Genomic DNA, 11,816 nt, shown 5'->3' on the forward strand with positions numbered 1-11,816 from the left:
TTTGAGATGGAGTTTTGCTCTTGCTGCCCAGGCTGGAGAGCAGTGGCGCAGTCTCGGCTCACCATAACCTCCACCTCCCGGGTTCAAGCAGTTCTTCTCAGCTTCCCGAGTAGCTGGGATTATAGGCATGTGTCACCACACTCGGCTAATTTTGTGTTTTTAGTAGAGACAGGGTTTCTCAATTGGTCAAGCTGGTCTCTAACTCCTGACTTCAGGCGATCTACCTGCCTCAGCCTCCCAAAGTGCTGGGATTACAGGTGTGAGCCACCGCGCCTAGCCATAGGCAACATTTTTATTAAAACAGTCCAGATACCTTGAGCCTCAAAGACCATAATCAGGTCTTTTAATCCCATCTGCTTCCTAAGAAAAGGAAAAAATCCATACATGCATGGCAGGAGGGCATATGATATGTCTCTTCCGGGGGATAGAAGCCCTTCCTGCTGGGCCTTCTATCACACCTGTCCATATAAAAATTTTTGGAAAAAAAGTCTGATGAAAATGTTTTGATATTAGTGTAAATAGCTAAAGCATTTGAAGACTTGAGAAGTCACTTGGGTTCTTTTCTTATGCGTAAGTTGGCTTGCCTCTGGCTTTCTACTTTTGGCTCCAGTGTTAGAGAACATGTCTTTTGGAGCAGCCTGTTAGTTTTAAATATCTCTTGTTAGAAATTTAGCCATTCATCCAATATTGCTATGGAGAAGTGCCTACTCTAGTACAGACACTGGGAATGCAAAACTAAATAAGATTACTACACATAGGAAATTAGTTTTAAAATACATGAACCTATATATTACCCCAAGCCATTTCTGCTATATAGGGTCATACTAAATAAACCTAAACCATAATCCATATGTTGGCCCTTCACATATTGAAAATAGCTTATAGTGGAGAATCATATAAAAGAATTGAATGGAGCAGCCATCCACATGTAATGAAGATTCATATGGAGGACACACTTCAATTAAACCCCCACAACGATACTCAGCCAAGGAAATGGAGAAAATATATAGATACTTTGTATACAGATTTAAATTGTATCTGCTAATCACAAGGCAGTGGCACAAAGATCAGGGCCAAAAGTTTTACTCGGGTAGCTAGGATATATAGAACAGCCTAAGAAATCTGGATAGCTTCGCAGACTTCATGAGATAACTGCAAGCTGGTAACATACCTGTCCACCAGTGTTATCTATTGAACTGAGGGAGTTACATTCTCTGGACCAACCACCAGTGCTTCTGTGTCAACTTGCTGCTGCTAAAAGAAAAATCTATGCTGTGTCTCAAATAATTTTAAATAAAATTGAGTTAATGACTGCATATTTGAGTCTGCTAATTATGCAGTTTGCCAAGCTCTTCCTTTCAATTAGCAGCAGCAGTGAGACTTATTGTAAAAGTTTGCAGCTGAGACCAAGAAATGGAAAGGATGAGGATATGCCAGTGACCTGAAACTTGCTGGCTTCCCATCTTCTGTGAGAGCTATGACCAGCTCTTCTCAATGAGATGTGGAAAATGAATGCCTGGTTTTCATTTTTTATTTATTTTTTTGACACAGGGTTTCACTCTTGCCTAAGCTGGGGTGCAGGGGCATGATCTTGGCTCACCGCAGCCTTGACCTCCCAGGCTCAAGCGATCCACCTTAACTTCGTTGGTAGCTGTGGACTACAGGTGCACACCACCACACAGGCCAATTTTTGTATTTCTTTGTAGACGCAGTTTCACTCAGGCTGGTCAGGAACTCCTGAGCTCAAGCGATCCTCCCACCTCAGCCTCCCAGAGTGCTGGTGTTACACTGGTACCTGGTTAAAAAAAAAAAAAAAAAAATGGAGTATAACAGTCCACTGTACGCTATAGCTGTAACAGGAAGACAGCTATAGGGTTATTGCTTCTAAACTATGGAGGCAGTTAATGTTAACAGCAGTTTCAAGTTGAATCATAAAACAGGAATTTGACTGGAATTTGGGCAGTTTATTTGGGAAAACATGATTCTGACATGACACGGAATATAAAAATTCCTGGGATCATTAGGAGAGTTAGGCTGTATATAACAATAATCATTCAGAAGGGACTCAGGATACTGGTTAGCCTAACAAGATTAAAACTGACTTCCTAGTATACGCAGCAACCAAGCTAGTTTATCAAATTAGCAACAAACCAGATGAAACTCCTAAAATGAGTGTTGCAGTTAACAAGGAGCTGGTACTATAGTTTTATTTGGGGGGAAATTGTTAAGTTTGGGTTAACTGCTCGTCTATGCCTAATATTACCCTTCCATCTGTGGTATCAACTGTGGGATCTGACACTCCAGTGTATCAGCTGATGGTTTTGGTTTACAATAAATTAAGCAATGGACCAGGAGGGGCAACTTCCTTTGAGAGGTACCCAAACAAGTGGAACAGCCCAAGGGTATGGCCATCTTCCATCAAAAAAGAACCTAGATGGGCTTTATGGTTGCACCCTGAGTAACCAGAATGTCCTGATAGAGTGGCAGAACTCTGGTGAAAGAAGGGTGCAGCCACTACTGGAAGAATTCTAATTTCTGAATCAATTGAAGGCTGACATTAATGTTGGCCACAGCCAATGCATTCCTTGTAGACTTACTGCAAAGTGTGTTACATGATGTTGGTCCCTGTCTACCTATTTGGTACTTAAGTAGACTCCCATGCCTTGAAAGGTCCAGACCCCAGTTTCCTTCTTTGAATGCAGTTTTTCTATGTTGGTCACATCCTACTTGGGACATGTTTCTTGAAATGGGTTGGATTGCCAGATTTAGTAAACAGAAATACAGGACACCCAAATACATTTGAATTTGAGATAAATAATGAAATATGGCACATATACCAGAAAAAAAAGTTACGTTATTTGCCTGAAATTTGCATTTAGTTTCCTGCATTTTACCTGCAACTCTATAAATATGATAGTGGCATGGATTAAGCTTGGGTTTCAGTCTATATAGTTGTTCCCAAGAACTGTCTTGACTCTTTCCAGTATGTGTTGTTTTCGTATGTCTAAGTAATCGACTAGTAGCCAGGAGCAGTGCTCGTGCACACCCGTAGTCCCAGCTACTCAGGAAACTAAATTGGGAGGATTGCTTGAGCTGAGGAGTTTGAGGTTGCAGTGGGTTATGATCATACCACTGCACTGCAACATGGGCACCGGAGCAAGTGCCCGTCTCTAAAATAATACTATTTAATAATAAGAGACTGGGGGTGAGGAAGGCTCACACACAGTTGACCCAAGTTGTATTTCTTATATATTTATTTCTTAGAACTGTTGTTGAGTGTCAGAAGAGGAGGCCCAATTGCAGATATGAGACTTTTTATAGGAGACACGTGGTATTTAGCTAAAATAACCACATAACCACTACAATATTTGCAAACACAAATTTTTTAAATGCTGTCTCAACAGCAGGTAGTTTGGGTTTGTGGTTGGTTGTTGTGAAATGGAGACTCTGTCACCAGGCTGGAGTGCAGTGGTGCGATCTCAGCTCACTGCGATCTCCACCTCCTGTGTTCAAGCAATTTCCCTGCCTTGGCCTCCCGAGTAGCTGGGACTACAGGTGTGCACCACCTTGCCCGGCTAATTTTTTGTGTTTTAGTAGAGATGGTTTTCCCATGTTGGCCAGGATGGTCTCGATCTCCTGACCTCAGGATCCGCCCGCCTCAGCCTCGCAAAGTGCTGGGATTACAGGCATGAGCCACCAGGCCCAGCCATCTCTGTGTGTTTTAAGCAGTTACTTTCTCACTTTTCTTTACCATGAAGGGCAAGTATATCACTCTTTTAAAAAAAGAAAAATACTTGATAGGTAGCAGAGTTATGACAACCATTCTTCATCACAGAAAAGGTTCACAAATTTGGAACACCTATCTTTGCCTTCCAGAACCCCCAAAAGACTCAAGGATTTCAAGGCACAAGGCACCCTGGAAGGTGGGAGTAATAAAGTTGAAACCAGGGGATTATTTGAAGGTTTATTTTTGCTCTCCCTTTGTAGGCAGGCAGCTATCTCTCTAGCAAATGACTGAAGCCTTATTGTCTAGAGAAATTAAACCAAATAGAACTGAGGACGGGGGAGGATGGTAGTGGTAGTGATGTGCTATATGGAAGACAAAATGATTGACAGAATGTGAGTATTCTGAACATTATGAGCCTCCAGTCCAATTTCTCCACCTGGCTACAGAATCTGGCTATGGGGTTTATACCCAGCCCTGCTCACCCAACCCAAAAAGACTAGCAGTAAATAAAACAGCTTGACACTCGATTATTTGTTACAGTGAAACTGAGAGTCCACAAGCCCTACTCATTCATATACAGCTTTCCGTCACTTGAAATCACTATACACAGATAGCCAAGGATCACTAGATATTTGAGGAAACTTTCAACATGAAAGATGAACATAAAGAAGCTGTGATATTCTCAGAAACAAATATATTGCTTCCATTAAATAGGATCAGGATGCTATTTTTAAAAATGAACAATCCAAAAACAAAAGCTATTGGAAAAACAGGACACCAAAATTAAGCATTCAGTAGATGTATTAGAAAATAACTTGAAGAAATGTTGAACAGTAGAACAAAGAAATGAAAAGTAGGCAAGAACAAAAAAGAAACTTTAAATCTGAATAATTTGCAACATCTAATAAATAAGAGTTCCAAAATGAGAGAACAGAGAAACAAGGTGAAGAGAGAAAAAATTAAAAAACATTTCCCGAAAATGTAAGACTTAGTCTCCTAAATTAAAAGGGTCCACTAAGTGCCCTGTGAAATGAATTAAAAAATACCAAAGCACATTGTTAGGATATTTCAGAATGCTAGAGTTATGGAAGGACCTAAAAGCTTCCCAAAAAAGATAGCGGGGGAAATTACATAAAAAGGATACGTTTTCCAAATGGCATGTAGACTTCTTGGTAGCAACACTGGATGCTGGAAGGTTATGAAAGCAAGGTCTTTAAATTTAAAAAGAAATGATTTTCAACCTAGAATTTTGTATTCAAATAATCCAATCAAGAGTGGGGCTAAAATAAAGATACCTTAAGATTTGCATGGTCTCAGAATTTTATCTCACCATCTACGCTTTCTTAGGAAGCCACTGGAGGATGTGTTTCACCGAAATGAGGGAGTAATCTGAGACGGCTGGGATCCTGAAACTAAAAGATGTCACAAAGGAAAATGAGGAAAGTCCCAGGATAACTACTGTGTCAAGTAAGTAGGACGGAGGTTCCAGGAAGTCGGTCTCTCGGAAAACTGTGAACAAAGTATTTGAGTACAATGGAAAGTGTATAAATGAGCAAGAAATTTGAAATTTTATTTCGTAGAAAGTATGTGATTTAGTAACCAGATTTTTAAAATTTGACATTAAAAGTATAGTTAAATTGGAGTCTTGTCAGCTATAATTAGATTGGTCCTTATGGCATAATACTCCACAGTTTTCTGTAGATGCTGACCTTCATTAAGATGTGCACCACAGAACATATTTCTAGAAAATAAAGTTTTTCAATTTGTTTTTGTATTTGATTTGCTTAGGCAAATCTCAATTTTGTATTTATTTACAGAAATAATGCATGGTCTATAGCAGTAATTTCAGCGAGCTTTTTGTTTAAATTTTAGCCTCTGTAGAATCAAAAGCATGAAGAATTACAGGTTGAGCATTCCTAATCCAAAAATTCAAAATCTGAAATGCTCCAAAATCCAAAACTTTTTGAGTGCCAACATGACACCACAAGTGGAGAATTTCACACCTGACCTCATGTGACAGGTCGTCAAAACAAAGGCACACAATACATAGTTTATTAAAACTATTGTATGAAATTACCTTCAAGCTATGTATATATGAAACATGAATGAATTTCATGTTTAGACTTCCCATCCCAAAGATATCTCATTATGTATACGCAAATATTCCAAAATCTGAAAAACTTAAATCCAAAGCACTTCTGTTCCCACACATTTCAGATAAGGGATACTCAACCTGTATCTACTTTTTAAAAATAATATTCTGAAATTCAATATGGTTTTTCATCTTCCATGCTATTTTTGCTATCAAGATATAGTTACATACAGTGGCTGGTCCATAATATGTTCCTATATAATATTTTAGGTATTTCCTTATGAGTTATGGTTCAGGGTTTTTTCCTATGCTTTGTTTATATTAATATTACATAATCTCAGAATGAATTTTTATTTACTTGCAAGTGATATGTATGCTGATACATTTTTCTCTCTGTCATCAAATCTATTGAGTAAACCATGCCAGGCCAATTTGTCCATCTCCTTTTTTCTAAGTAAGAAATAACATATATACAGTAGAGTGCACTAATCCTAAGTGTACTTGTTTTTTAAAATATGTATACATTCATATCAAGATCATATAAAAATATATACACTCAGATCAAAGTATTAAAAATTTCAAATTCTCTTGTGCCCTTTCCTAGTCTATACAGCTCCCAGAAATAACTACTCTTTTCTAAAGATCTATTAGTTTTGCTTGTTCTCAGAATTCATGTGAATGGAATCATACTGTATATATTGTTTTATGCCTGTCTTCTTTCATCAATTTACTTGTTCTTTTTTTATTGTTATAGACTATTTGATTATATGAATATATCATTATTTGTTTATCCTTTTACCTGTTGACATTTATGTTATTTCCAATTTTTTGTTATTATGAATAAACCTGTAGTGAACATTCTGTATGTATTGTTTTGTTTTGTTTTGTTTTTTTGTGGATATGTGCATTCATTCCTTTGGGCATATACCTAGGCATCAAATTGCTATATCAGAGTAGTTGTGTATTTAGTTTTAATAAAACTGCCAAACACTTTAACGTGATTGTATCATTTTATACTCTCACCAACAATGTATGGAAGTTCCAGTTGCTCCATATCTTTACAAACACTTGTGATTGTCAGTCCTTTTAATTTTATTCATTCTGGTGGTCGTGTAATGGTGTCCAGTGTGACTTTAATTTGCATTTCTTGGATCAGTGTTGTTAAACACCTTTTTATATGCTTATGGGACATTCAGATACCTCTTTGCAAGTACTTGTCCCAGTTTTTTGCCCACTTGTAAAATAGACTATCTTGTTCTTATTAATTTGTAGTTCTGTTTTTGTATTTTTTAGAAATGGGCTCACACTGCTGCCCAGGCTTGCCTCAAAATCCTGACCTCAGATGATCTTCCCCTCTCAACTTCCCAAAATCCCCCAGCTGAAATTACAGGCATGAGCCACCATGCTCAGCCTGTAGGATTTCTTTATATACACTGTATACAAGTTGTTTATTTATATAATGAATTTTTTCTGCCATTCTATGCCTTGCCTGTTTATTTTCTTTTTTTTAAGATAGAGTCTCACTCTGATGCCTAGGCAGGAGTGCAGTGGCGCGATCTCAGCTCACTGCAACCTCTGCCTCCCAAGCTCAAGCAATTCTTGTGCCTCAGCCTCCCAAGTAACTGGGATTACAGGTGTGTGCCACCACACCCATCTAATTTTTGTAGGTTTGTTGTTGTTAGTAGAGACAGGGTTTCTCCATTTTGGCCAGGCTGGTCTCGAACTCCTGACCTCAACTGATCTGCCCGCTTTGACCTCCCAAAGTGCTGGGATTACGGGTGTGAGCCACCACACCCAGCCATTGTTTTCTTAATGGTATATTTTGATGAGTAGAAGTTTTCAACTTTGATGAAATCTAATTTATCAGATTTCTTTTTGTATTATGGTTAATGCTTTAACAAATCTTTGTTAACTTGAATATTATGAAGATAGTCTCCCATTTTTTTAGAAGATGTATAGTTTTAGCTTTCACATTTAAGATACATTTTCAAATTTGATTACTGAGAAGAGAATATTTGTGGGTATCTTCATTTTTCCCTAATACTTTCTCTTTTTCTTCACATTCCTTATTTTATCCAAATTCAAGGGGATTTATCATGTATGACATTTACATCTTTGGAGGTTTTTTTTTTGTTTTTTTTGTTTTCATGAAATTTGGGTAGGAAAGTTGACATTCTGTTTTTAAGTTATCACCAAAAGACTGAAGAATTCCCAAATTGGACTTCTTCCTAAAATCTAATTATCTAAGTGGCATAAATTAACTAAAAATCGAACAGTTCTTAACACTTATTTTGTTTAAAATTTTGAATGTTAGCACACCAATTCTGCATTACAATGAATGATAAATAACCAAATCTGTATTATTCTACCATTTATTATTATTTAAATTTTGTTTACATTTTTGAGGTATTCTTTTAGACATTCTCTAGTCTTACTATTTTAAATATTATCCTTCTACTTCCCTGTTATTCAACTACCAGAAAGTTCTCAGTATCAGTTTCTGTACAAAAAATTGACACTTTTCACAATTATTAATTATTTGTAGCACTTTACTTTTGTAGTACGTATACATTAATGTTTTTGCTTATTGATAGAAGCACATTCATTCAGTTAGTCACTCAACAAATATTTATTGAGCACCTACACAGTGCCAAGCGCTGAGAATTTAGCAATAAACAAAACAGACAAAAATTCCCATCTTCATAAAACTTACATTGCAGTGAGATTTTTTTCACTTCAATTTATAACTGGAATGTTTTGGTTTACCTTTATTTAAAAATGAATTCAGGCCAGGTGCGGTGGCTCACGCCTATAATCCCAGCATTTTGGGAGGCCCAGCTGAGAGGATCGCTTGAGTTCAGGAGTGCGAGACCAGCCTGAGCAACATAGGGAAACCTCATCTCTACCAAAATTTTTAAAAATTAGCCAGGTATGGTGGTGGCATGCACCTGTGGTCCCAGCTACTCAAGAAACTGAGATGGAAGGATAACTTCTAACACCACTATACTCCAGCCTGGGTGACAGAGTAAGAGACCTTGTTTAAAAACAAAACAAAACAAAACAGATAATCTGCAGTAAGTCTGAATTATTTGCACTAGGTAATTGTATGTCCATTACAAATGAGTGCTCCCCGAGGTCAGGAGATCAAGACCATCCTGGCCAGCATGGTGAAATCCCATCTCTACTAAAAATACAAAAAAAATTAGCCAGGCATGACAGCACGCTCCTGTAGTCCCAGCTACTCAGGTAGCTGAAGCAGGAGAATTGCCTGAACCCAGGAGATGGAAGCTGCAGTGAACTAAGATTGTGCCACTGCACTGCAGCCAGGTGATAGAGCGAGACTCTGCCTCAAAAAAAAACAACAAAAAAAAGTGTGCTCCCTTTTCATAGTGTACAGTCATGAAAAATTGCTAGCCAGCCAGAAATTACATTTCCCCGACCCCCTTATATCTAGATAGTGCATATCAGTTTTTGCCAATGGAGTGACAACAGAATCGGTGTATTACTTCAAGGCCAAGTTGTTTTAGAAGTGAATATAACTTCTCTGTGTTCTTTTTTGCATTTCGCTGGCTGGATGCAGATGACTGGTAGGCTCTAGGGGATGGTGGACCCACAAGATAGAAGGAGCTGATCCTTGATCCAGTTTAGACAGGAAAGAAGTCCAGAGACCAGTAACTCAGTCACTTTAATGTGAGCAAAAAAACCATGTCAAGCTACTTGTGTAGTTTAGCAATTAGCATCACCTTAATAATATGCTTCCTTCATTAATACTGCAGATGCTGTTAATCTGACCAGACATGATGTTTGTCTGAAAATCAAACCATTACTATTGATAGGTACAATTTCTGGAATAACAAAGACAATATTGAAGGTGGAAGTTAGCTATGTAGCCTCCCAAAGGCCAAGGCCTAAGAGCAGATTTTTGCTGAACATTAAGGTCAGTGCAGACTCCAGTGCATCCCCAGCAGGTAGTGACTAAAAAAAAAAAAACAGTACGGGAGGCAGGTGTTGTATAAGAAAGCAGGAGTAATTGTGATCATTCTTTGACCATGAACCATAATGTTACTACAACTGTAGTTAACATTAAGTGGTTAGTGAAATTCTAAGCAAATAAGGCTGAGGAATGTGGAGGAGGTACGGTGTGGGAGAACCATGTCCTTCTGCATTCATTATGGTAGTAAGCACAAAATGGGTCAGAAAATAATATCTACATCCTCAGAATGCTCCTGTATTAATAGAACTGGTTGCCCCTGGGGGAGTGGAACCAGCGACCAGGAACAAAGGTAGGAGGGAACCTTTTCATTTTTTCACTTTTGAATATTGTACCATATGAATATATTATGTGTTCAAAAATCATCATTTTGTGATTAGCTTGTGAGAATTGATTGGTCAGGGAAGATATAACTTTACTGAATTTCACAAAATTGGTGGATGAGATTGCAAAACTTATAATTTAGTAAGTACACGTAATGATACTCTTCGCTTGAGTCAATGAAATTTCATAGGTTTTCGGTTATAACAGCTATTTAAGTCAGTGTTGAAATAAACTGAACTTAACACTAGACCTCTGAACTTCAAACTAGACCTCTGAATCACAGTGTCTCAAAATGATAAATTCAGTTATGTTGCTTTATTTAAAATGTTACAATACTGTATCATAATATGTTAATAGTATACAACATTTCTAACATTTCATGAAATCACTAACTGCTACGGGAGCTCAAAGACGGCACCTCTGACTAGAGTAGTCAGTCCAGGGCTACCCGATGAGTGTGATTTGAACCGAGATTTGAAAGCTTTTGGGATGTGAATAGCAGAAAAGACAAGAAGAACATCACAAAGCAATTAGAGGGAACTAGTAAGGGTTGATTGGGCCATTAAGCAATTCTCAACATGGTGTCTGGTAGCATCTACAACAGCATCACTGAAGAGATTGTTTTAAATGCCTGACCCCAGACCGACTGAATCAAAATTTCTGAGATGGGGAAGCAGAAATACTCATTTTTATCCAACTCCTTGTTTAGTAAATATAAATACATTTTATGTTTACTAATATTTGAGAATTTCTAACCCCATGTAAATGCTCCGGATAATACTTGTCTGCAAAGACACTGTGGAGGACAACTACCACCAAAAACAGTAGGAGTCATTTCCAAAAAGGGAAACTGAGAAACAACTACATTGCAATATTCAACCATAGATCAGACGTATTATGAATACTTTAGTCCATTAAAAAATTTGAGTTGCCACTTAGCACACAGCTCAAATGATCATATTAATATTTAACACAATCTGACTGACATTGCTGCAAAACATTTTATTCCACAATGTCAGGCTCCGTGGTGTGATGTCCATACACTGAAATCTCAGGATGTTGCCATTGTGTAAAAGAGGTTTTCATTTTTCTCCCTGGGAGATGAGACGGAAGACTTGATACCATGCTACATTTAATGAAACCCTGAATACTAGTTAATGGGTGTTAGGATTACAGTTAAAAAAAAAAAAAAGCATGATGCTAATTTACACGTGTGTTCTTACATTCCCTCAGAAAAGGGAAGATGTTTGACAGAAAACATCAGCTTTTAAAAATAAAATATGAAATATGGTATAGGTGCTACAGGGAAATGCAGAGCTATGAGAACATATTTTAAGGACATGCAGACAGATCTGCAGCTACAGAGACAGCCTTCCCGTGGAAGTGACATTCAGGCTGAGATCTGAACGATGAGTCAGAATGAGTCAGGCATAGTAGGAGAAAAGGCCTTCTAGGGAAAGGGGTTAAGTGAAATACTCAAGAATGTGAACTTGGTTTTAGATGAGTAGTAATATTAGGAATAATAACAACAATCGAGTTACCATGCTACTTAACTGATTAGGAAAGAAAAATACTAATTAAAAGCTTTAACCTAAGTAAATCTACCTAAGTAAATTTTTACCAAAGAAATCACCTAAGGCAACACTTAGATTATCAGCGTGGTAAAGATGAATTATTTAATA

The sequence above is a fragment of the Colobus angolensis genome, unplaced genomic scaffold (assembly GCF_000951035.1).
Source record: "Colobus angolensis palliatus isolate OR3802 unplaced genomic scaffold, Cang.pa_1.0 Scaffold284, whole genome shotgun sequence".
NCBI classification, from domain to species: domain Eukaryota; kingdom Metazoa; phylum Chordata; class Mammalia; order Primates; family Cercopithecidae; genus Colobus; species Colobus angolensis.